Source organism: Trachypithecus francoisi, unplaced genomic scaffold (genome assembly GCF_009764315.1).
Source record: "Trachypithecus francoisi isolate TF-2019V2 unplaced genomic scaffold, Tfra_2.0 Lachesis_group12, whole genome shotgun sequence".
NCBI lineage: Eukaryota > Metazoa > Chordata > Mammalia > Primates > Cercopithecidae > Trachypithecus > Trachypithecus francoisi.
In genome coordinates, this window is record NW_022681457.1 from 51,870,245 (window position 1) to 51,891,368 (window position 21,124).

Below are 21,124 nucleotides of genomic sequence, written 5' to 3' on the forward strand. Positions count from 1 at the left end.
CGGAGGAAGCGTGGAGTCCCTTGATCTAGGTCCTTGTAGGGAGGGGAGAACCCAAGCAGCAGCTGCAAACGGAAGGACTGTGAGCGAGCGGGCGGGCGGCTGGCAGCGAGGCCACCGGCAGGGGGGGCCCGGGCCGAGGCCGCGCCACCTCGGCACCACGCGGGCAGCCGGTGCGGCGGGGTCGCCGCGGCCAGGGGAGCGCTGGGTGCCTACCATGGCAGTTATGCAAGCGGTGGCCCCCTGGTCCTGGCTCCCCGCCGCCCTGCGCTCCTTCCTCCCCGCTGCCGACACTCGGATCTCTTTCGCTCTTTCTCTCTCCTGTGTTTTCAAACAGGAAGTGCACGGCTGTCTATAACGTGCTGCCGGGTCCCAGGATGGAGGAGTGAAGTCTCTCGTCGCCGCGGTTCCAGCCTCCGGAGCTCGCCCAAGCCGAGTCCCCAGAGAGAGCCCTGAGGGAACAGGGTGGCCGCTTGGTCCAGGTGCGCGGGGCCGGGTCTGGGTCCAGGGCGCGGGTGGGGAAGTCCATGGCACGGAGCGCTGCTACTGTCGGCTCTGCATCTCCAGCTCTGTACTGCAGCTTCACTTGCCCGCCCCCCACCACTGGCTTCTCACCCAGGGTGTCTGCCAAACTCTGGCTGCTGCCGGCCCTGGGTTCGGGCCGGGGGAAGGCCCTGGGCATGCACTGCGGACCCGCCTGCCAGGACTTTACTAGAGTTCTTTCCAGACTGGGCTGCCCCGGGCTGCGCTGGGGTTGCCAGTGCCCAGGGAGTCTTCCTGGAGCCCCCAGCTGCCCTCTCCACCCTCTCCTCCGACTGCTGCTGCTTGAAGCAGCAGCTCTTTGTTCCTCCCTTGCTGGTCTGAGGTCATGCACATAAATGTCCTGGGAGGCAGGGTAGTGTGAGGGTAAGGGGTTGGGACGTAGGGAAGAGAAAGAGGAGGATGAGTTGTGGGTGAAGTGTAAGGTGGACAGGAGAAAAGAATCTTAGTGTCCGTGCTCAGAAATCAGCTCTTCAGCTACTGAAACAGAGGACCCCGGTTCCTTGGTTTCTGTTTTGGGAAAGCCAGGCCATGCCAAACGGAGGTAATTAGTGATGCAGACACACACCGGAAAGGTAGGGACCAGGAATGAGGCACAGCAGCGAGTTCTGAGGTGTTTAGTCTGCTGTCTGGCTTGTTAACTCCACTGTGGTTTCTTAGCCAGGCTTCGTCGCCGAGACGGAAGGTACTTTAACATATGAGCCAGGCGTCTTTATTAATTCCGTTTGTCATCAAAGTAAAATTGAGAGTGATTTTTCTCAAATTCACCAGGTAGATTTTAATTTCACATCCACTTCGTGTTCCATCTCAAATGTTCATAGAAGGAGAATAAAATGCTAGGGGTGGTTTTATGCTACAGACGTTTTCCATCTTTATTTCCCTGGCAGCTCCTCTTTCTCCAGACTAACTCAGATTGACTTCTTCCCTCAGTGAAAGCCTAACCTTCTTTTACCGCCTGTTTATCTACCTGGTGAAACTCCAGTCTTGGGGAGGACACTAAGGGGAGTGGGATGGCTGAGAAGAATCAGTTTAACGGGATCATTATATGGCCTCAAATTAAATGTTTGAGTCCTATTAAGGCCAGTGGCATCTTCTTTTTATTTCCGAGGAAGGGATGTGAGCATATGACTAGAGGAGAGGAAAGTGAGACTGCCAAAGAAGGTCTCTCCCTGTAGCACAGAGGAAAAGTGTATCTGTGTAGCACAGTATCACATACACTGCATGCTTTCGCTTTATTGGGTAGCCAAGCCATCTAAGGAGTCAGGGTTAGGTGTAGAATTTACATTCATGACGTAGCATGCTGACTGTAGCATTCTGATGCTGAAAATTTTATAAAACATATTTACTACATAATTAAGTTTGCTTTGAAAGGAAAATTTACCAGGGTGGTACAAATTTACCAGCTTGAGTACAAAACATGTACTCATTAAGCACATGGCATTACGTAGCCAAAATGCACTATGAAAACTGAACAATTAAACTTATCCTTCCTAGACAGACATGGACTTCTTAAGTTTGAATTTAATTGTGAAATGGCTGTGTTTATGCCTCTTCTTGCCAAATACGTCATGAAAAGTGAGAAAGTAATCGAGAGAGATTCTTTTTATTTTGAGATGGATTTTCATTCTGTCACCCAGGCTGGAGTGCAGTGACGCAATCTCGGCTCACTGCAATCTCTGCTGCCTGGGTTCAAGCGATTCTCCTGCCTCAGCCTCCCGAGCAGCTGAGATTACAGGTGCACGCCACCACACCCAGCTAATTTTTGTATTTTTAGTAGAGACAGGGTTTTGCCATGTTGGCCAGGCTGGTCTCGAACTCCTGACCTCAAGTGATCTGCCTACCTTGGCCTCCCAGAATACTGGGATTACAGGTGTGAGCCACCACGCTCAGCCAGTCAAGAGAGATTCTTGAAAGACCTGTACAACCATAGTGTTTTGCATCTACTTTATTTATTTTTTATTTTATTATTATTATTTTTTTGAGACAGAGGAGTTTCACTCTTGTTGTCCTGGCTGGAGTGCAGTGGTGTGATCTTGGCTCACTGCAACCTCCGTCTCCCAGGTTCAAGCGATTCTCCTGCCACAACTTCCCAAGTAGTTGGGATTACAGGCACACGCCACCACGCCCAGCTAATTTTGTATTTTTAGTATTGATGGGGTTTATCTATGTTGGTCAGGCTGGTCTCAAACTCCTCACGCCGTGATCTACCTGCCTGGGCCTCCCAAAGTGCTGGGATTACAGGCATAAACCACTGCACCCAGTCGCTGCCTCTACTTTTATACCTATGTGTGTTCTTTGCACCCCCCCCCCACAGTTTATTAATTTATTTGGGGACTTTCTTTAGCATCTGTCACTCTGCTCTAAGATACAGTAGAACAGCTTTTGTGAGCCTCAAAATCTCTCTCCCGTTTAGGAACAGAGTCTCCTTCCATTCTAGTGATTTTAAACTCAGAAATCATAACTGGCCTTTAGATTGTCGTTTTTCTGTTTACACAGTATATATGATGATTTTTTTTTTTTACTCCCTTCAACAGAGGTAAACTCTTCTTGCTCCTTTCAGTCATGTGGTGAAGTAGGATTCATTTTCTCCAGTTTATGGAGAGAGGAAACAGGCTGATGAGATGTAACTTGTCAGTGGTCGTATTAGTAAATGGAGTTGTTGGTTCCTGAACAAGGGTCCTTTGATGTAATCCATGGCTCTTTTGTAGTCTGGAAAGCTGCTGCCTAAGGAAGAGGTGGCAGTGCTGATTCAGGTGGTCCTTTGCCATTCCAAAAGAAAGCTGGATTGCCCTACCGAATCTCCAGGTTGTTCCTTATTCCTCTTCACTCAGGCTCTGCCCAGAGCTCAAGGTTTGTTTTCGTTTTTAAAACAGTTTTTTTTTTCATACTTGAAATTTACACTTCCTGTGTGTCTGTGACTAGATGTAGCCGTGTTTGCACCAATGTGATTTGTATTCTGCTGCCAAAATTCTAGTAGTATATTTTAATTTACAGGTATCTTTTGTCAGGTTTTAGTGAGTAAGTATCTTTCCAAGTGATCAGATTACCATATTTTAATTTTTTAGAATTAAACAACCTCTTCTGGCTTACTCCTAGGGCAGTTTATATCCCAGAAAATTAATGAATTAGTAAATGATATATATGACTCTCCACTCCCCACTACTGCCACCGTGCACATCTCCTATGCTTTCATTCCAGCTCACGGTAATCCACCGAGAGGTTCACATTACAGAACAATGTAAGCAAACCCATGTAACTTTAAATTATGGATTAAATATTTTTGTAACATTCCTTAGATGTAAGTAAGTTTATTTCCTTACCTTTGTAGCACTTAAAGTTGAGGCTCTCTTTAGTTATGGTTTTAATGTTGCACCGTTAACTAAACTGTAAAATTATGGTTTAATTTGTTGTATTGCAAATTAAAGTTTGGAGTACATTTTTCATAAGTGTTGGATAAAATATCTGTTTTCTCTGCAATAATTGGAATATTCATAGTGGCCTATAACTTACCCTCTGTAAAACTGTGGTCAAAACCCTCAGGGAGAGGAGAAGGTAAAGGAGGAGCAAAACGGAGGAAATGAGAGCTCATTCTATTATAAGGGAGGAATGAAATGATACATGTATGGTTCCTTAATACACAGTGCACTGCCTTTTCTGTCTATTGGTGAGTTGCAGTGGCTTGTGAACTAGCCGTGTATCTCTTCCAACAGAAAGGCTAAAAATGAAACAGTAACTAGCTTTGATGTTAAATGCCAAGGAAAAGTTAATGGCCAAGAGGGGACTAGGAGTGGAGATAAATGCAAGTTAAGATTTCATTTTTTCAAAACTCTTTTTCCCTTCATGTATATTATAAAGTAAAAAATACCTTCTTAGTCAAATTGTAAACTATAATGCAGTGGCTCCTGACACTTAAAAAAATCAGGAAGCTTTTATTTAATGTTAAAAGATTTCAACGATCTTAACTGGTTCACTGTTTTACTTCGTATCTCTTATAATTGCAAATGTTTCGTGAGAGTTATTTAATATCACTCAGCTGAGTATATATTGCAAGTAATGACTTCATCATCTTCCTGTATCTGTAAAATAGCATTGCATATATGTATGAGATAGGGATTCAGCCTGCAGACCTCTTGCTATATCCTGAAGTCTACAGGTGGGGAATCGAGGCCAAAGTAAAACAACTGCTCCAGACTGAAAATGCTGAAATGGTGATGAAAAATGCATAATATGTAAGCCATCAGATTATAAAGATTCCCAGGTGGAATTTTTCCTCTTTGTTATACATTAAATGGATGATGTGTTAAGCCCTGATTTTAGATCTGGTCTTGTTTCTGGGCTGATTGTTTTTCATGGTCAGCTTTGAGATCTTTACAGTTAGTCATGGATAACTGGATTCTCTTTAAGAGCATTTTCCCTACCTTACTTCTGTGAATATCCCTTCCCTGTTTTTGTAGAGTCAGGACTCTGAGGCCAGTTTCAGAATCATGACAGTCATAGCCACCACCACCACCACCAGCCCTATGTTCATTTCCCAGAAGCTAAAAGAGGCTTCCCAATCTTAACCTTTACAATTTGTGGCAAGTTTAAGGAAAGGGAGATAGGATTTGTCCCTGTTCTGCAATGGGAAAAACTGATGTGTGAATTCATATTGAATTAGTCTCTGATTTCTGTGTGTGTTGTATGACATGAATATAAGTCATTCTGCTTAAGATAGGTTGAGCAGGGTGTGGAAATCTAATAGGGTTATTTCATGAAGTTCCTTTATTTGGTTAAAAGAAATCACTTCCTATTTATTGAACACCATATTTTTCAGGCACTGACAAATAGACATTGATTATCTCTAATCCTCCTGGTATTATGCAGAGTGGGTAATAACCCTTTTTTTTTTTTTTTTTTTTTTTTCTGAGACAGAATCTCGCTCTTGTCACCCAGGCTGGAGTTCAGTGGCGCAATCTTGGCTCACTGCGAGCGCTGCCTCCTGGGTTCATGCCATTCTCCTGCCTCAGCCTCCCCAGTAGCTGGGACTACAGGTGCCCGCTACCACACCCGGCTAATTTTTTGTACTTGTAGTAGAGACGGGGTTTCACTGTGTTAGCCAGGATGGTCTCGATCTCCTGACTTCGTAATCTGCCCGCCTCGGCCTCCCAACGTACTGGGGTTACAGGTGTGAGCCACCGTACCCGGCCAATAATCTTGTTTTATGTGAACAAACAGGCAGGCAGAGACTCCAAGTCACACAGACAAACTAAGGTCTGGACTCAGATCCAGATTTGTGCAGTCTCCAGTGCTGAAACATTTCTCTCACTGTATATCCTGCTTTCCTTGTTCTTAAACTAGCCTATGTAAAGAAATGATCATGGTTTGTTTAGTCTTACCTACCCTTTCAGCAAAGGTTAAATTAAAACTATAGACAATATGGAGACAGTACAAATAGGGACATGAAAGGGTCAACATTTTTATGAATATTTTTGGCTGGGTTAAGTTAAAATTGTAGACAATATGGAGACAGTATGAATAGGGACATGAAAGGGTCAACTTTTTATGAATATTTTTGGCTTCCATGTCATATGTATTCATTTTTTTCTAAGGAACCTAGGCATATGGAATTTATTGGCCTTCATGAGAGTTTCTTGAGGCAGTATTGACCACAAACAATATTGCTGGATCATAGGATATATGCATACTAGGAACTGCATAATTTTACTGAGAACTGCATATAGATAGTTGCCAACTTTATATCTCCACCAATACTGCATAATGCCTTTTTTTTTTTTTTTAACAAATTTCCTGATTGTTGCCAACCTGATAGATGTTGATTATACCTAATGGTTTAATTTTGCCTTTTTCTGATTGCTAGTGAGGCTGAACATGTCTTCATTTACTTAATTTAATTTTCCTTTTCCATGAATTGTCTTTTTATGTCTTTAGCCTGCCCTTTATTTTCTGTTGAGTCTGTTGCCTTTTTCTTGTAAGAACTTCTTGAGAGAATTTTTGTAGTATCTCTTGTGTATTCTAGAAATTAATTCCTCTTTGTCTTTAGACATTGTGAGTAACTTTCTTCTAGTGTGTCACTTTCCTAATGACTTTGTCTGTGGTGCCTTTCAGTAATAGCAGCAATAAAATCTTTAGTTTTAATGTTGTTATCTCATCACTTTATACTATTATTATGGTCTGTGCATTTTGAGTCAGTTAAGAAATCATCTCCTATTCTGGGCTCACAATATTGTCTCTCCTCATTTTCTTTTATTAATTTCAAAGGTTTACTCTTATCATTTGGGTTTTTAAACCATTTGGAATTTGAGATGTGAAGTATTAATCCAACTTTTATTTAAAAAATCTGGTCATATTGTGAGCCACGTTTCCCAGCACTATTTGCCAACTAATACATTCTTTCCCCACAGAGTTTTGGTGCTACCCCCCAGGATGTAAGTGCATATATATAGAGGTCTCTTTCTGAGATCTCTGTTTGGTTCCAGTTGACGTAATTGTATGTTCTTGGGCCTTTGATACACTGTTTTATTTATTTATTTTTTAACTTTTATTTTAAGTTTCGGGGTACAAGTGCAGGTTTGTTACAAAGGTAAACTTGGGTCATGGGGGCTTGTTGTACAGATTATTTTATCACCCAGGTTTTAAACCTAGTACCCATTAGTTATTTTTCCTGATCTTCTTCCTCCTCCACTCTCCGAAAGACCCCACTGTGTGTTATTTCCTTCTATGTGTCCATGTGTTCTCATCATTTAGCTCCCACTTATAAGTGAGAACATGTGGTATTCAGTTTTCTATTCCTGTGTTAGTTTGCAAAGGATAATGGCCTCCCACTCTATCCAAGTCCCTGCAGAGGACATGATCTTGTTCTTTTTTATGAATTTTTATGTTCTTTTTTATTAAGGAATACATAGTATTCCTTAGTGTATATGTACCTCATTTCCTTTATCCAGCCTGTCATTGATGGACATTTAGGTTGACTCCATTTCTTTGCTATTGGATACACTATTTTAATTGTTGCATGTATCTTTATATAACATGATCTTACTAGCATGACTTCTTGTTACATGTACATTTATATAACTTGACTTTACTGTTACGATTGATACATTAATACAAATTTAAAAGTTCAAGACTTTAAGATTATTTTGAGGCAGATTCCTTGCCCTTATTTGCATGTTAACTTTTTGCAGCTACACATTTTCTAAAAACACATTTCTAAAAGACACATTTTTCTAGAAATGTGGTTTTTTTTTCTCTTTTCTTTTCTTTCCTTCTTTTGTTAGCAGTTATGACTCCCTTTCATACTTGGTCATCTGTGTAGGACAGTGGTGTCTCACTTCAAAGGCTTGTCCTCCTCTATTGCTCTGTATGTGCCTATAGAGCTATGATGTACATTCCTGGTATGGCTTTAGAATGAATGTTTTATGAATGTGATGCTGTACTGACTGCATGGGTGATTACTCTTGAAAGTCTCTTAATTATAGATGTCTCTTTATTATTGGGACAACTTTGTCAGTTTCAGCTTGATTTTCTCCAAGTTTACTTTGCTCTAATCTTCTCAATTTAGTGGGTCTTATACTTCCCCCTGTCTGCAATTTATGTCACACTGAATGCTAGGTCAGTTTATTTGATAAGTGGGTGTTTGTGTGCCTTTGCAGAGTACAATGTATTTTCCCCTTATCTTTTTTTTTTTTTTTTTTTTTTTTTGAGGCTAGAGTCTTGCCGTGTTGCTCAGGCTGGAGTGCAATGGCACTATCTTGGCTCACTGCAACCTCTGCCTCCTGGGTTCAGGTGATTCTCCTGTCTCAGCCTCCCGAGTAGCTGGGATTACAGGTGCACACCACCGTGTTCAGCTAATTTTTTGTATTTTAGTAGAGACGGGGTTTCACCATGTTGCCCAGGCTGGTCTCGAACTCCTGAGCTCAGGCAGTCTACCTGTCTCGGCCTCCCAAAGTGCTAGGATTACAGGCATGAGCCACCACGACCGGCATCACCTTGGTTTTTAAAATGTGATGAAACCATGTTGTGTACATAGCATGGCATATTACTATAAATAAATTTGAAATCATGATGGGTCTCAAAACAGATATTGTGTGACAAGGTTAGGCTAAGACAAAGATGTTAACCTTGGCCAATAGTTACAGGATTACATAGATAATAGCTGTATTTTTTCTTTTTAGTGTCTGTAGTTCTTCAGGTGCTTTATGGACACAGGAGAGAGTTGCAGTCTTTTTAGTTAACTGCTGAGATTTATCAAGCTTGCACAAAGTCTGATAAAATCATAATATAGAATCCAAAACCTGCTGAGACGGATAAGACCAATATCTGTGGGCTGTTGGAATTGTTCTCTTATTGTTCTTTAAATGGGATTTATTAGGTATTCTCTTGAGTTTGATTATAACAGCCCTAGCTAGTGACCTTACTAAACTTACATGCTCATTAGAGGACTTTATCAGTATGGAAGTTCTCCATTTCTCATTCAGATTCCTCTGTGCTCCCCTTAGCAGCTGTCCTACAGCTTTCCCTCTTATTCAATTATTGTAATGTAATTGGCAGCCAAACTACTTCATCCTTTCAACAGGAGACATTTGCTGAGCTCTAAATTATTAAATCTTAGTCCCCGCCCCTCCCTGTCATCCCCCACCTCCTGTGTACCAGTCATTTTGTTAAGTTCTGAGGATGCAATGTGAGTATCAAATGGTGCCTAACCTCTGAAGATAGACTCATAAATCACTAACTGTAACTTAACTTTTTTTTTTTTTTGGGACAGAATCTCACTCTGTCACCCAGGCTGGAGTGCAATGGCGCAATCTCGGCTCACTGCAAGCTCCACCTCCCGGGTTCACACCATTCTCCTTCCTCAGCCTCCCAAGTAGCTGGGACTACAGGTGCCTACCACCATGTCCGCTAAATATTTTTGTTTGTTTGTTTTTTGTATTTTTAGTAGAGACAGGGTTTCACTATGTTAGCCAGGATGGTCTCGATCTCCTGACCTGGTGATCCACCCACCTCGGCCTCCCAAAGTACAGGTGTGAGCCACTGCACCCAGCCCTGGAACTTAACTTTTTTATAATTAAGGCACTTTATAGCAATATATTGTGATGGTGATGATAGAGAGTAGGGCACATAGGAGGGAGTGATTTGTTCTTTCTTGTTTGCGAGGAAGGAATTCCTGAAGGAGGTGATTTTGGTGCTGAATATTGAGAGGCTGAGATCATTTACCAGGCTGAGGTGGAGAAAGGACAAACAGAGTAAACAGCCCAGGTTCAGAGCCCCAAAGGGCTCAGTGAGTGCGGAACATGGACTATGAGTAAATGGAGCCAAGCGATGGTGTTGAAGAGGCCGGAGGTGCCTACTGGCTTGGATTCTTGGTCAAACCCATGTCTAGGGTCATGCATGTCATTTCTGGAAGTGCGAACTTTATCCTGACAGCATTGTGGAGTCATTAAAGGTAAAATAAATGTTCCAATCACTGTCTTCAGATATGTGAAAAGAAAGCAGGGAGCAGTCTAGTGGCTGCTGTAATAATCCAGGCAGACATCATGAGGCCCCAAACTAAGGTGATGAAGGTGAGAGAGGAAAGGAGAGACTGGATTGGAGAAATGCTTAGGAGAAATAACTCGTTACTGATTAGATGGAAAGTAGGAAGGAGTAAGAGGAAGGAAAAAGATGATTCTTGATTCTTCTGGTTTGAATGACTCACTGTCTGAAGGTGTCATTAGTAAGGATGGAAAACATAAGAAGTTGGGGGACAATCATGAGTTCAAGTGGAAGTGGAGTTGGGGTGTCTGTGGGGCATTCTTTTGATCTTCAGAGGCCTGAGCCCCAGTAGAGAAGTGAGGGCTGGAGACAGTTACTGAAGAGTGACTAGGATTGATCGTGGTAGCCATGAATGTCATTGAGACTCCACAGGGATGGCCAAAGGATCAAAGACTGAGCAGACAAAAGAAGAGGAAAATCTGAAAACAAAAGTGACAACACTGAGTCCCAGGTGCTTTTGGTTTGTTTTTATATATTATATAATTCTTACAACAATCTCCTGTGAAATAATTATGTTATTGTCTTTTACAGACAGGGTGTCTAAACCTCAGGTGACAACTTGCCACGCTGCCCAGAGAGTAAACAGGGAAAAGCCGTCAGGTCCTGTCAGGGCACAAGAAGGTCCGGTAGAGTGAAGATTGAATATAGGAGATTGGATCTGACAGCTAGGTATTCAGTACCCACTGAATCAGAGGAGCTCTAAAGCCCTAACATTGGATTGTCACCAGTGAGGAAAGAGGAGGAGTTGAGAAGTGGGGGCAGCAGATGGAGAGAGAGTGAGAGAGCACAGGCAGGAGAGCGAGCAGACGCACGCGGGTGTGTACACGTTTTTCTGCGAGGAATTGTGTGTATGTGTGTGATAGTGACTAGAGCTTAGAAGAGGAAATCATTAATGGAGTAAAGTTCCAGAAAAGATAGGGGGGCCAAGTTCTAGAGTACAAGCATGCTCAAAGGGGTTGTTACAAAAGGAAATTGGAATGTTTATTCCATTGGGACAGGAGAAGACAAGGAAGAGATATATGTGGCTGTAGGTGAATATGCAAGTGGATGGGAAAGAAGTTGAGAAAGTTTGTTCCTGATGGCTTGGATATTTTCAGTAAAGGAGGCGATGAAATCTGCTGCGAGTGTGGGGCCTTGAGGAGACAGCTGGAAGTTAGTAACAGTTACCTTTGTAAAAGGAGCCCAGTGCTTTAGGATGAGTGATAGCTGTGCATCATTGAAGGCCCTGTTGGGGTTTTGTCATTGGTGGTTAGGTGCTGATGGAGGATTTTTTTTTTTTTTTTGATAGAGTCCTGTAATATGAACAGCATGAATGACCTTTTAAAATAGATTGCACAGGCCTTGCCTGAAACATTAAGTTTGGATGGTGATTTAAAGATTGGATGGGAGGAGAGAAGGAGCAGCAGACTGAACGAACATTAGGGAACCTTAGTTCTAGTCCTAGTTCTTCCATTTAATGGAAGATGGGGAGTTCTTCCTCCTCATCTTTCAATGGAGGAAGTTGCATTTAATGTCCTCTCAAGTCTCCTGTAACTCTCAGAACTTCTGTGAGATTAGCACATCATTAGACAAAAATGAGTGGAGAAGAGAGTAAGAGCAACTAGAGTCCTATCACTTACCATTCATGGGTTCTTCTGATAGCAGCACTAATCCCAGAGCCTTTGGGAAGTTGACAGCATGAAAGCAGGACAACTGTCAGCTAACCGTACCCAGGTGTCTGCAGTTGTGTCTGTGCATGGCAATGGGAGAGGGGTAGCAAGTCAGAAAAGGGGAACGACAGGAGCATGAAGCTGTGATGGGATTTGTGCATGACGTAGACTGTGTGGATTTACCCTGTGCCCCTCCTGCTGAGTACCACGGTTCCCTGAGGAATCACTGGTAGCAGATAATTTAGTCATTTCATAAGAGGAGGTGATGCTCTTTGCATTCATCTCTATGTTGTTTCTCTGGTTGCTTTTTCTTTTTTTCTAGGCTGATTTCTCTCTCTCAGTTAAAAGTGTAGTATTGTAGAAGAGAATCGAACAGTTGGAGAAGGCTAAGTATTCATAGGATCTTATCTTAAGAGTCCTTTCTCCTTTCCGCTTCCATCTCTACACCTTGAATGTCTTTGCCTATAGATTTTGAAGGATTTCATCACTCTTCTGAGTTGGCTATGTTCTTCCTCTGGAAGGTGTACTTATTCTTCAAAGCCATTTAACTGTCTGAGCCCCCTTTTAAGAACAGGGATAACATCTTAAAGCCCTCAAGGTGTGGTTAGCATTAAAAGGTGAATCCAGTCAGATGAGTGGCTCCAGAGATTATTGTAATAATTTAACAAGCCTAAGCAGGTGATAGGACACTCCTTTGTAAATTAAGCCTCTAATCTTTCTTTATACTCACGGAGATTTGAGAGAAACCTGGGAATTTCCTTTTCCCCCATTAAGCTATTACACAACTTAATGCTTGGAAAATTCTTCACAGGAAGAAACAGGGTGTAACAGTTTTTGTGAGGCATCTTTTAAAAATTCACCCTTTTAGCTGAAGTCTGAGAATACAATTCCCTCTCCGCCCCCTTGCTCTAGTTTCTTTCTGAAAGTCTTAATTTCTCCACATAATTAAATACTCTTCAAAGTGAAAATAGTGAAAAAATTAAAACCACTTAAACTGAACGTTAAAACATTGTTCATAAATATGTTCTTCCATTTCCTGAGAAACAACAGGAAAGATTTGCTTTCTCAAAATAAACTAAGTAGCCTGACTATGAAGTCAGACCAATAGAGATCAAAGATTCACGCATCATCACACAATGGGAAATTTTTAGTCATTTTTCTAACCACAAAAATAAGTCTAATGCTAGTTTTGGGGGTTTGTTTTGTTTTGTTGCCTGTGGCATCAAGATATGTATGTGTAATTCAGAGTGTACCTTTGGCATGTTTGAAATGGACTTAGCCTAATGTGACTATCTAGTGTGTCTGAAAGAGCCTATATTCAAGATATATTTGATGAGTGTGAACATGCTACGTATGCAGCAATGGAAAATAACCTTCTTGGGCATTAAATTTAGGAAGAATATAGAAAACCAGCTGATTTTTTGTATCTGTTTAGCATCTAAAATTAAAATTAAACTTGCTAGATCAGTAAATAATTGCATAGCTATGTTAGTAGCAAAAGTTTAGCAGCTCATGTTGAACACTGAACCATATTGAAAAAGGCATCTGCTACAGTAATCTCACACACACACACACACTCTCAGGTAAGAATAATAGCATTTATTAATATTTCTCTATTTCCAGAAATAAGATATGAGAGGTTATTTCAAAGAAAAAAAGTAAATGCTCTTATGGTTGGCAGATTTTTATTTGTGGGATACAAGCAAGATGAGGGAGCAGTAGATGCATGCAGTATTCATCTATCATTAATTTGTGTCAAATAATGTGATTCTATATTCCTCAAATGGTGTAAAATAGGCCAACATTTTGTCTTTCACAAAAAGATAGAAAATCAGATCTCCAATTTACTGCTATGATCTCAGCTTCCTTTTCAAATCCCTTAGGTATTTTAAACCTAAGTCTTTATATTTAAAATGGGTCTCTTGTAGATAGCATGTATTTGGGTCTTGTTTTCTTTATCTGCTCTGACAATCTGTGTCTTTTAATTGGTATATTTAGGTAATTTACATGTAAAGTGGTTATTGATATAGTTGGATTAATATCCACCATGCTCGTAACTGTTTTCTATTCATTGCATGTGCTGTGTTTCTACCCCCACTTTACTGCCGACTGTGGTTTTAAGTTAACATTTTATATAATTCCATTTTATCTCTTCTTTTAGCATATCAATTATACTTTCTTTTTAAAAAGATTTTACCCTAGAGTTTATAATTGATTTTAGGTTCTTAAAACGAAAAAATACACCAAAACATATGTATGTGTATGCATAGAAAAAAATTTGAAGGCTTTACAACAAGACATTAAGAGTCATTATCGGGGCCAGGCGCAGTGGCTCACGCCTGTAATCCCAGCATTTTGGGAGGTGAGGCAGGTGGATCACCTGAGGTCAGGAGTTCAAGACCAGCCTGACCAACATGGAGAAACCCCATCTCCACTAGAAAAATACAAAATTAGCTGGGTATGGTTGCGCATGCATGTAATCCCGGTTACTCGGGAGGCTGAGGCAGGAGAATCGCTTGAACCTGGGAGATGGAGGTTGTGGTGAGCTGAGATCACACCATTTCATTCTAGCCTGGGCAACAAGAGTGAAACGCCATCTCAAAAAAAAAAAAAATAATAATAATTATCTCTGGGTGGTAGGATTATAGATGATTTTGACTTTTTATAATTTTCTGTATTATCTGATTTTTTAAAAAAATAACAAGCAGGTATTTTATAATCAGAAACAACGAAGTTCTTTCCATTTTGGTGAGAAAGAAAGAGGTAAACCACAGCATAATAAGCTGAAAATCTGTGGTTCTAAAATGTATACTCTCTCTCTGCTTCCATCTTGAGATAAGCACATTATCCCATAATAACGGCACTCCACTGGTGGGAAAAAGGAAAGGGGTTGACTGCTTTTAAGCTAGCATTGGAAAGGTTGTCAGCCCCTGTCCTATACCTTCTGTGCCTACACAATGCAAATTGAATCTTCAGAATGACTTGGAATCAGTCCACCCTGTGGTTTGACAAAGTTTTCTACATATGTAAAGTTAACCAGGCCCCACTATTTCTGCAATTTTTTTTTTTTTTTTTTTGCCTCTTCACTATATTTCAAGAAAACCACTTTAAAGTATAGCCTTTACCAGGCATGGTGGCACACGCCTGTAATCACAACACTTTGAGAGGCTGAGGTGGGTGGATCACCTGAGGTCAGGAGTTCGAGACCAGCCTGGCCAACATGGTGAAACCCTGTCTTTACTAAAAATACAAAAATTAGCTAGGCGTGGTAGCAGGCACCTGTAGTCCCAGCTACTCAGGCTGAGGCAGGAGAATTGCTTGAACCTGCGAGACAGAGGTTGCCGTGAGTCGAGATCATGCCACTACACTCCAGCCTGAGCGACAAGAGTGAAGCTCCATCTCACAAAAAAGTATAGGTTTTCATGACAACTTTGTAATACATTTTTTGTTTGCTGTTATGATATCTCTCCTTTTGGGTGAGGTGGAGAGGGGATGTCAGGTAGTATCTGCGGTAATAGGTGAAGAGATTATAGCTAATGGGAGGCTGTTGGTCCATCTGGATTTCAGGAAACTCACCTCCCCAGCTTGTGGAATATTAAGAGAAAATTACCATTACTGTTCTCTTTATGTTAATTATATCTTCTGAAGTTTTAGAGGTTTACATATAAACCAAACCCAAATTAAGGTTTAAGAAAGTGGCATGGCAGCCGGGTGCAGTGGCTCACGCCTGTAATCACAGCACTTTGGGAGGCTGAGGCAGGCAGATCATGAGGTCAGGAGATCGAGACCATCCTGGCTAACATGGTGAAACCCCATCTGTACTAAAAATACAAAAAATTAGCCAGGCATGGTGGTGGGCGCCTGTAGTCTGAGCTGCTTGGGAGGCTGAGGCAGGAGAATGGCGTGAATCTAGGAGGCGGAGCTTGCAGTGAGCCGAGATTGTGCCACTGCACTCCAACCTGGGCAACAGAGCGAGACCCCATGGCTTAGTGTAAACAGATGAAATGTTAATTTCTTTTTTTATTTTATTTTATTTATTTTTTATTTTTATTTTTATTTTTTTTTGAGATGGAGTCTCGCTCTGTCGCCCAGGCTGGAGTGCAGTGGCCAGATCTCAGCTCACTGCAAGCTCCGCCTCCCGGGTTTACACCATTCTCCTGCCTCAGCCTCCCAAGTAGCTGGGACTACAGGCGCCAGCCACCTCGCCCGGCTAGCTTTTTTTGTATTTTTAGTAGAGACAGGGTTTCACCGTGTTAGCCAGAATGGTCTCGAACTCCTGACCTCGTGATCCACCCGTCTCGGCCTCCCAAAGTGCTGGGATTACAGGCTTGAGCCACCGCGCCCGGCCGAAATGTTAATTTCTTTAAAAATTGTTTTAGTACTAATGGACCTCGCAGGTATTTTCAAGAAGGTGATAAGCTTTGTAAATATAATTTTAGTAGCCTGTAAAATTTGGACTTTTTTGGTTGTTGTTACTTACCTGCTGCATTAAAGTGAACAAATGACAAGTGAAATTTTTTTGAGTCTTCTGAGAGAAGGAAGTTTATAAAAGCAAACACCTTTTTCTGTACCTCCAGGTGAAAAATTGTAAGCCTCCATTTTAATATGGCTTATTATTAGAACAAGGAAATTTCATTTAAGACAAGAAATGAAGTCAGAGTTATATTCTGTTTAAAACTAATAGAATTAAGTATTTTGACATAAATAAAACAATTAGAAAACTTACAAAATAAGTGTAAAAAGAATTCATTCACAATACACTGATTATTACAGCTATGTTAAAGTCTACAAATATTGAACACAAAATATAAACAATTGTTATTTAAGGGATTATAAGTAAATTTAATAAATTTTCTTTACAATATTTTTGAGGTGAGGTATAAGAAGTAGAGGGGTCAGAAATCAAATTTCTGGAATGCTTATTAAGATAAGCTCGAAGTGTAATTGAATTTTTAAATTTGCATTACAAGTCATAATAGTAGACTATTCGGTAGATGTGAGGAGTAATGGTAGGTAATAGCAAAGCTAGGTAATTTGACTCTTTTTTTTTTTTTAACTCATTTTCAAATGAGAGACTGCATACACGGAGATAGCAGTGTCGAACAAGGATAAAAATTCTAGAAGTTGTTACTATCTTAACACACTTATCTAAGCATTTACTGTTGGCCTTGGGCCTTTGACTTGCTGACATTGGACCCTTCCCTCTGTTTTTAACTTGTCGAAATTGTCATTATAACATCTGTCCGCCTCTTTGTTCCTCAGGTATAGCTGTGAAAATACTTGAGTGAGAAATGGTTTGGGGTTAAGGATTGTGAATGGGAGGAAGAAATAATCCTCTCATTATTTTCAATACAGGAAAAGAGGATTATTTGTAACCCTGAGCTTTTACCCCAAAAGAACATAAAGTATAATAAGTGATCTTTGCTTTTATAAATGTGAACCATAATAACTACTCTTGGGAAAGGATTGGTAGGCCCTATTTTCTACTTACCTTTTCATCCATTTATTTCATGATAATTTCTCTATGTTTCCTAATCATTTGCTCTTTGAAAAAAGTGAGAGCTTGTGATCAGTCCTGCACGGAAGCCAGTACACGATCTAGATATTAGAGCAGTGCATTGACGAAGAGGCTGCCTTCCATTTTGTGCTTCCAAGAGGTGGTTGTAAACAGGAAAGTGAAAATTCTTTGTTTTTTTTTTTGAGACGGAGTCTTGCTCTGTCGCCCAGGCTGGAGTGCAGTGGCCGGATCTCAGCTCACTGCAAGCCCCGCCTCCCGGGTTCACGCCATTCTCCTGCCTCAGCCTCCCGAGTAGCTGGGACTACAGGCGCCCGCCACCACGCCCGGCTAGTTTTTGTATTTTTTTTAGTAGAGACGGGGTTTCACCGTGTTAGCCAGGATGGTCTCGATCTCCTGACCTCATGATCCACCCGTCTTGGCCTCCCAAAGTGCTGGGATTACAGGCTTGAGTCACCCCGCCCGGCCGTGAAAATTCTTAAGTGACAAAAATTACTTTGAAGTAAGTTTCTCTGCCTCTTTTAGAACTTAATTCTAGATGAAGAATTAGTATATTTTGGAGGGTGGTAACAATAAGACCAAAAAGCAACGTTTTTACAGCAGTCTCAGAATATCTATTTGCCAAGTGTTATTTCCACTTTATGGATGGGGCCTAAAAGCCAGAGAGTTTGTTTGACTTGAAGGTCACTAGTTAGATGAGCCTGTTACTAAGTAAGTTTTCACCAGTGCTGAGCAAGAAAGCTTACAAATCTCCTACTTAAGGCAGGCTTATATCTGAACCATTCCAAGATAAAGAAAATGTACAATTTAAGCTTTTCTGGAAGAAAGGAAAACCTCAACACTTTCTGATCTTTCTCAGATCAATAGCATTTCAAACTAAATCTTTTATGCGAAAAGTTAATTAAGGCAACTCTGATTCCTTTCTTAACAGAAATGGTTTTACATCATCCTCCATGAAGGAACTAACCAAAGACAGGCCCACCTTCTTCCTTCTCCTTAGTAAGTTTATTGATCCCAGGGCTCTTTAGTCTTATAAGTCCAATTTAAAAATATACACGCAGCCAGGCACAGTGGCTCACGCCTGTAATCCTAGCACTTTGTGAGGCCAAGGCAGGTGGATCATGAGGTCAAGAGATTGAGACCATCCTGGTCAACATGGTGAAACCCTGTCTCTACTAAAAATGCAAAAATTAGCTGAGCTTGGTGATGCGCGACTGTAATCAAAGCTACTCAGGAGGCTGAGGCAGGAGAATTACTTGAACCCGGGAGGTGGAGGTTGCAGTGAGCCAAGATCGTGCCACTGCACTCCAGCTTCGTGACAGAGCAAGACTCCATCTGAAAAAAACAAAAAAACGCATTTTGTACATATTTTTAAGATTTTCTTTGAAATTCTTTTTAATGTTCTCCATTCCCCCTTTTAAAGTTACTTAGAAGGGCTGTTATAGGAAACCTCATTTGCTGCAGATCTGATAATCTTCTGGGATAAAGATAGGTAGAAGTTGCTGGGAGACATACTTTAGGTTAATACAAGGAACAAATAAACTTCAAAGCCATGCAGAGCTGGACTGAATTGCTGGGTGCTGTCCAGGGCCTTAGTATCAAGGGTACTTTTGAGAGTCTGTCCATCGTTGGCCAAGGAACTAGAGAGATTTGAAACTTCATGGGAGGGTGGGGCAGAGATGCTCTCTAAGGTTACACAGTGTGTACATACCATTTAGTCACAAGCTTTGTGCTAGAAAAGCCCATGCTTAAATACCACCTCTGCCCCCTACTAACTGTGTGACCCTAGGAAAGTAAGCTAAATTCACTAAGCCTCAGTTTCCCCCTCTTTAAAATGAGGTCAAAATGATAAAAGGATTATCGTGTGACTTTAACATATGTAAGGCACTTGGTTTAGTTATTCCTTCCCACTGACTTTGTGATTCTGTAGTTGTTCGTTCTGTGCTTTTTTTCGTTTCTTTCTTTCTTCTTTTCCTGCTCTCCAGTTCATTCACTGTAGAGCCATTAATGGTTTTTTCACCTTGTATTGTCCTCTTCTTTATTAATACCTGTGCTTTAGGGCCTTCTAGTGGTGCCCAGGGATTCCCTGAGCTTCTTTGGTAGCGTCACTGTCCATGTCGCATATCTGGACAAGTCAGCGAAGAGGTATTGGTCCTCTGTATCCTTTGGATTTGGCATATGAGCATCCCTGAAGACTTTTACAAAGCCAAGATTCATTGCTACTTTAACTTTCCTGTGATGTGTACTATAACACGTTCTGCTCCATGAAAGCATCAGATAGCAGTTGGATATAGATGGAGAAAAAGAGTTTGTACAGGGACTTACAGATGTAGAAATCTGTGCTGGTGACATTTATTTTTTCTTCATTTAAGTTTCTGTTTTTGGAGCCAGGCTTCTAATTACAAATAATTGTGTTTGACAGAGAAGAAGAATATCAGATGCAGAAGGGCCAGAATGATTCATAGTCTTTAAGGGGAACATTTAACATAACTTTGGGGACTAGCTATAGATACTAAAGGGGCAACATAAAACATTTATTCATTACAAAGTGTGTGAAGACCCTCTTGCTTGGCAGAGTGATGTCATTTAGAAAAGTGGTAGAATCTCATTCATACACACTTCATGACTAAAAGAGCTGGTTATAACCATTAGATCGTTAGAGCTAGAAGGAGCCTTTCAGGTCCCTCTATGCAGTGATTTTCTTCTATTAATAATAAAATGGAGATCAGAAAAGTGAAGTGACTTTTTCCTTGAAACATAACTCTTGATCCTAAAAAAGGCAAGTCAGGGAGATGTGGGCCCTAACTTTGTTGTTATTTTCTTACATCTAGTGTACCACTATGACTCCAGCCTCTGGACCTGGGAGTCATTTTGTTGTAGCTCAAAGAAGGCTATATATATACCCTGTTAGCTCATAGTGCTTACTAAGGTGTTAATGAAAAAGTTTTTGTTCTTCTTAAGAGATCCGTCTTTTGTCCCTGTTAAATGATGTTATGAAATTTTTGGTTTATTTGATTGCTCTAGGTTAGGAATAGTTGAAGTAGGCAAATCTTTGGACAGTTTAGTTCTCCTGTGTTTAGCACTCTTTGTATTTCTTCTGTGCTGGATGTATTTATGTTTTTCATTCTTCCTGTGAATTAACTCTGGGAGATGGGTATAACTGTATCCATTTTTGTCAGATGATAAAATGAGGCTTGAAGTGCTAAAACAACTTGTTCCAGGTTATACAGCTTATAAACTGGAACTGGATCCCAGATGAGTTTTCCAGAGCACATGTTCATAATTGCTGTCCTTTTTTTTTATGTTTCCTGCTTCCCTTACTACCTGAGTAATGGGGGAACAGGATGTAGAATTGAAGATTTTACTATAACAAATGATCCAAGGAAGATCATCTGGCTTGATCCCTTGGCTTCTAGCAGATAGGGTGTTTTCTCCCATGATTTCATGGATGAGATATTCAGGGCCTTGTTTTTATTTATTTTTTGGTTTTGCTATTTCAAAATAAAAAGGCTTTTAGTTCTTTGTTATTATAAAAGTAATAAATTCTCATGTAAAGAAAATATAGGAAATAAGGAGAATTAAAAATGACCTTTGCAGTTCCCTAGTCAGATGATGAAGAGTGGATTCAGATAGCTGTATCCCTCACTAACTGTTTGACTGTGGGCAAGTTTTAAAGCCTTTTCATGCTTCAGTTCCCTGTATGTAAAACCAGAATAATGATAGTGCCTGCCTTTTATAGTTGTTATGAGGATTACATGGACTCTTATTTGCGAAGCATTTAGAACAATGACTGGCACATAGCAAGTGCAGCACAAGCGTTGGTTGGATAAAATAAAGGGCTGCCCATGTAGATAGTCTTCTGGTCCATGGTACCTGGAGGAAGAGGCAGAGG

The 21,124-nt window shown here is 40.8% G+C and overlaps 1 protein-coding gene across 11 annotated transcripts in view; it reads left to right on the forward strand.

Annotated features, from left to right (window-relative positions):
• LRRC8D (leucine rich repeat containing 8 VRAC subunit D) overlaps nt 1–21,124 on the forward strand; it is a 119,653-nt gene that overhangs the window by 22,307 nt on the left and 76,222 nt on the right. For 8 of the 11 annotated variants that reach the window (XM_033225522.1, XM_033225530.1, XM_033225531.1 and 5 more), the window contains one exon: nt 335–479. The exons of 1 other annotated variant lie outside the window; for it this stretch is intronic. The gene's annotated coding sequence lies outside the window, so the exon portion shown is untranslated. Of the gene's footprint in view, nt 1–13; nt 30–334; nt 480–10,907; nt 10,915–11,231; nt 11,240–18,724; nt 18,736–21,124 lie in introns of those variants that run through there. 2 more of the 11 variants (XR_004440685.1, XM_033225529.1) reach the window with 2 other exon arrangements.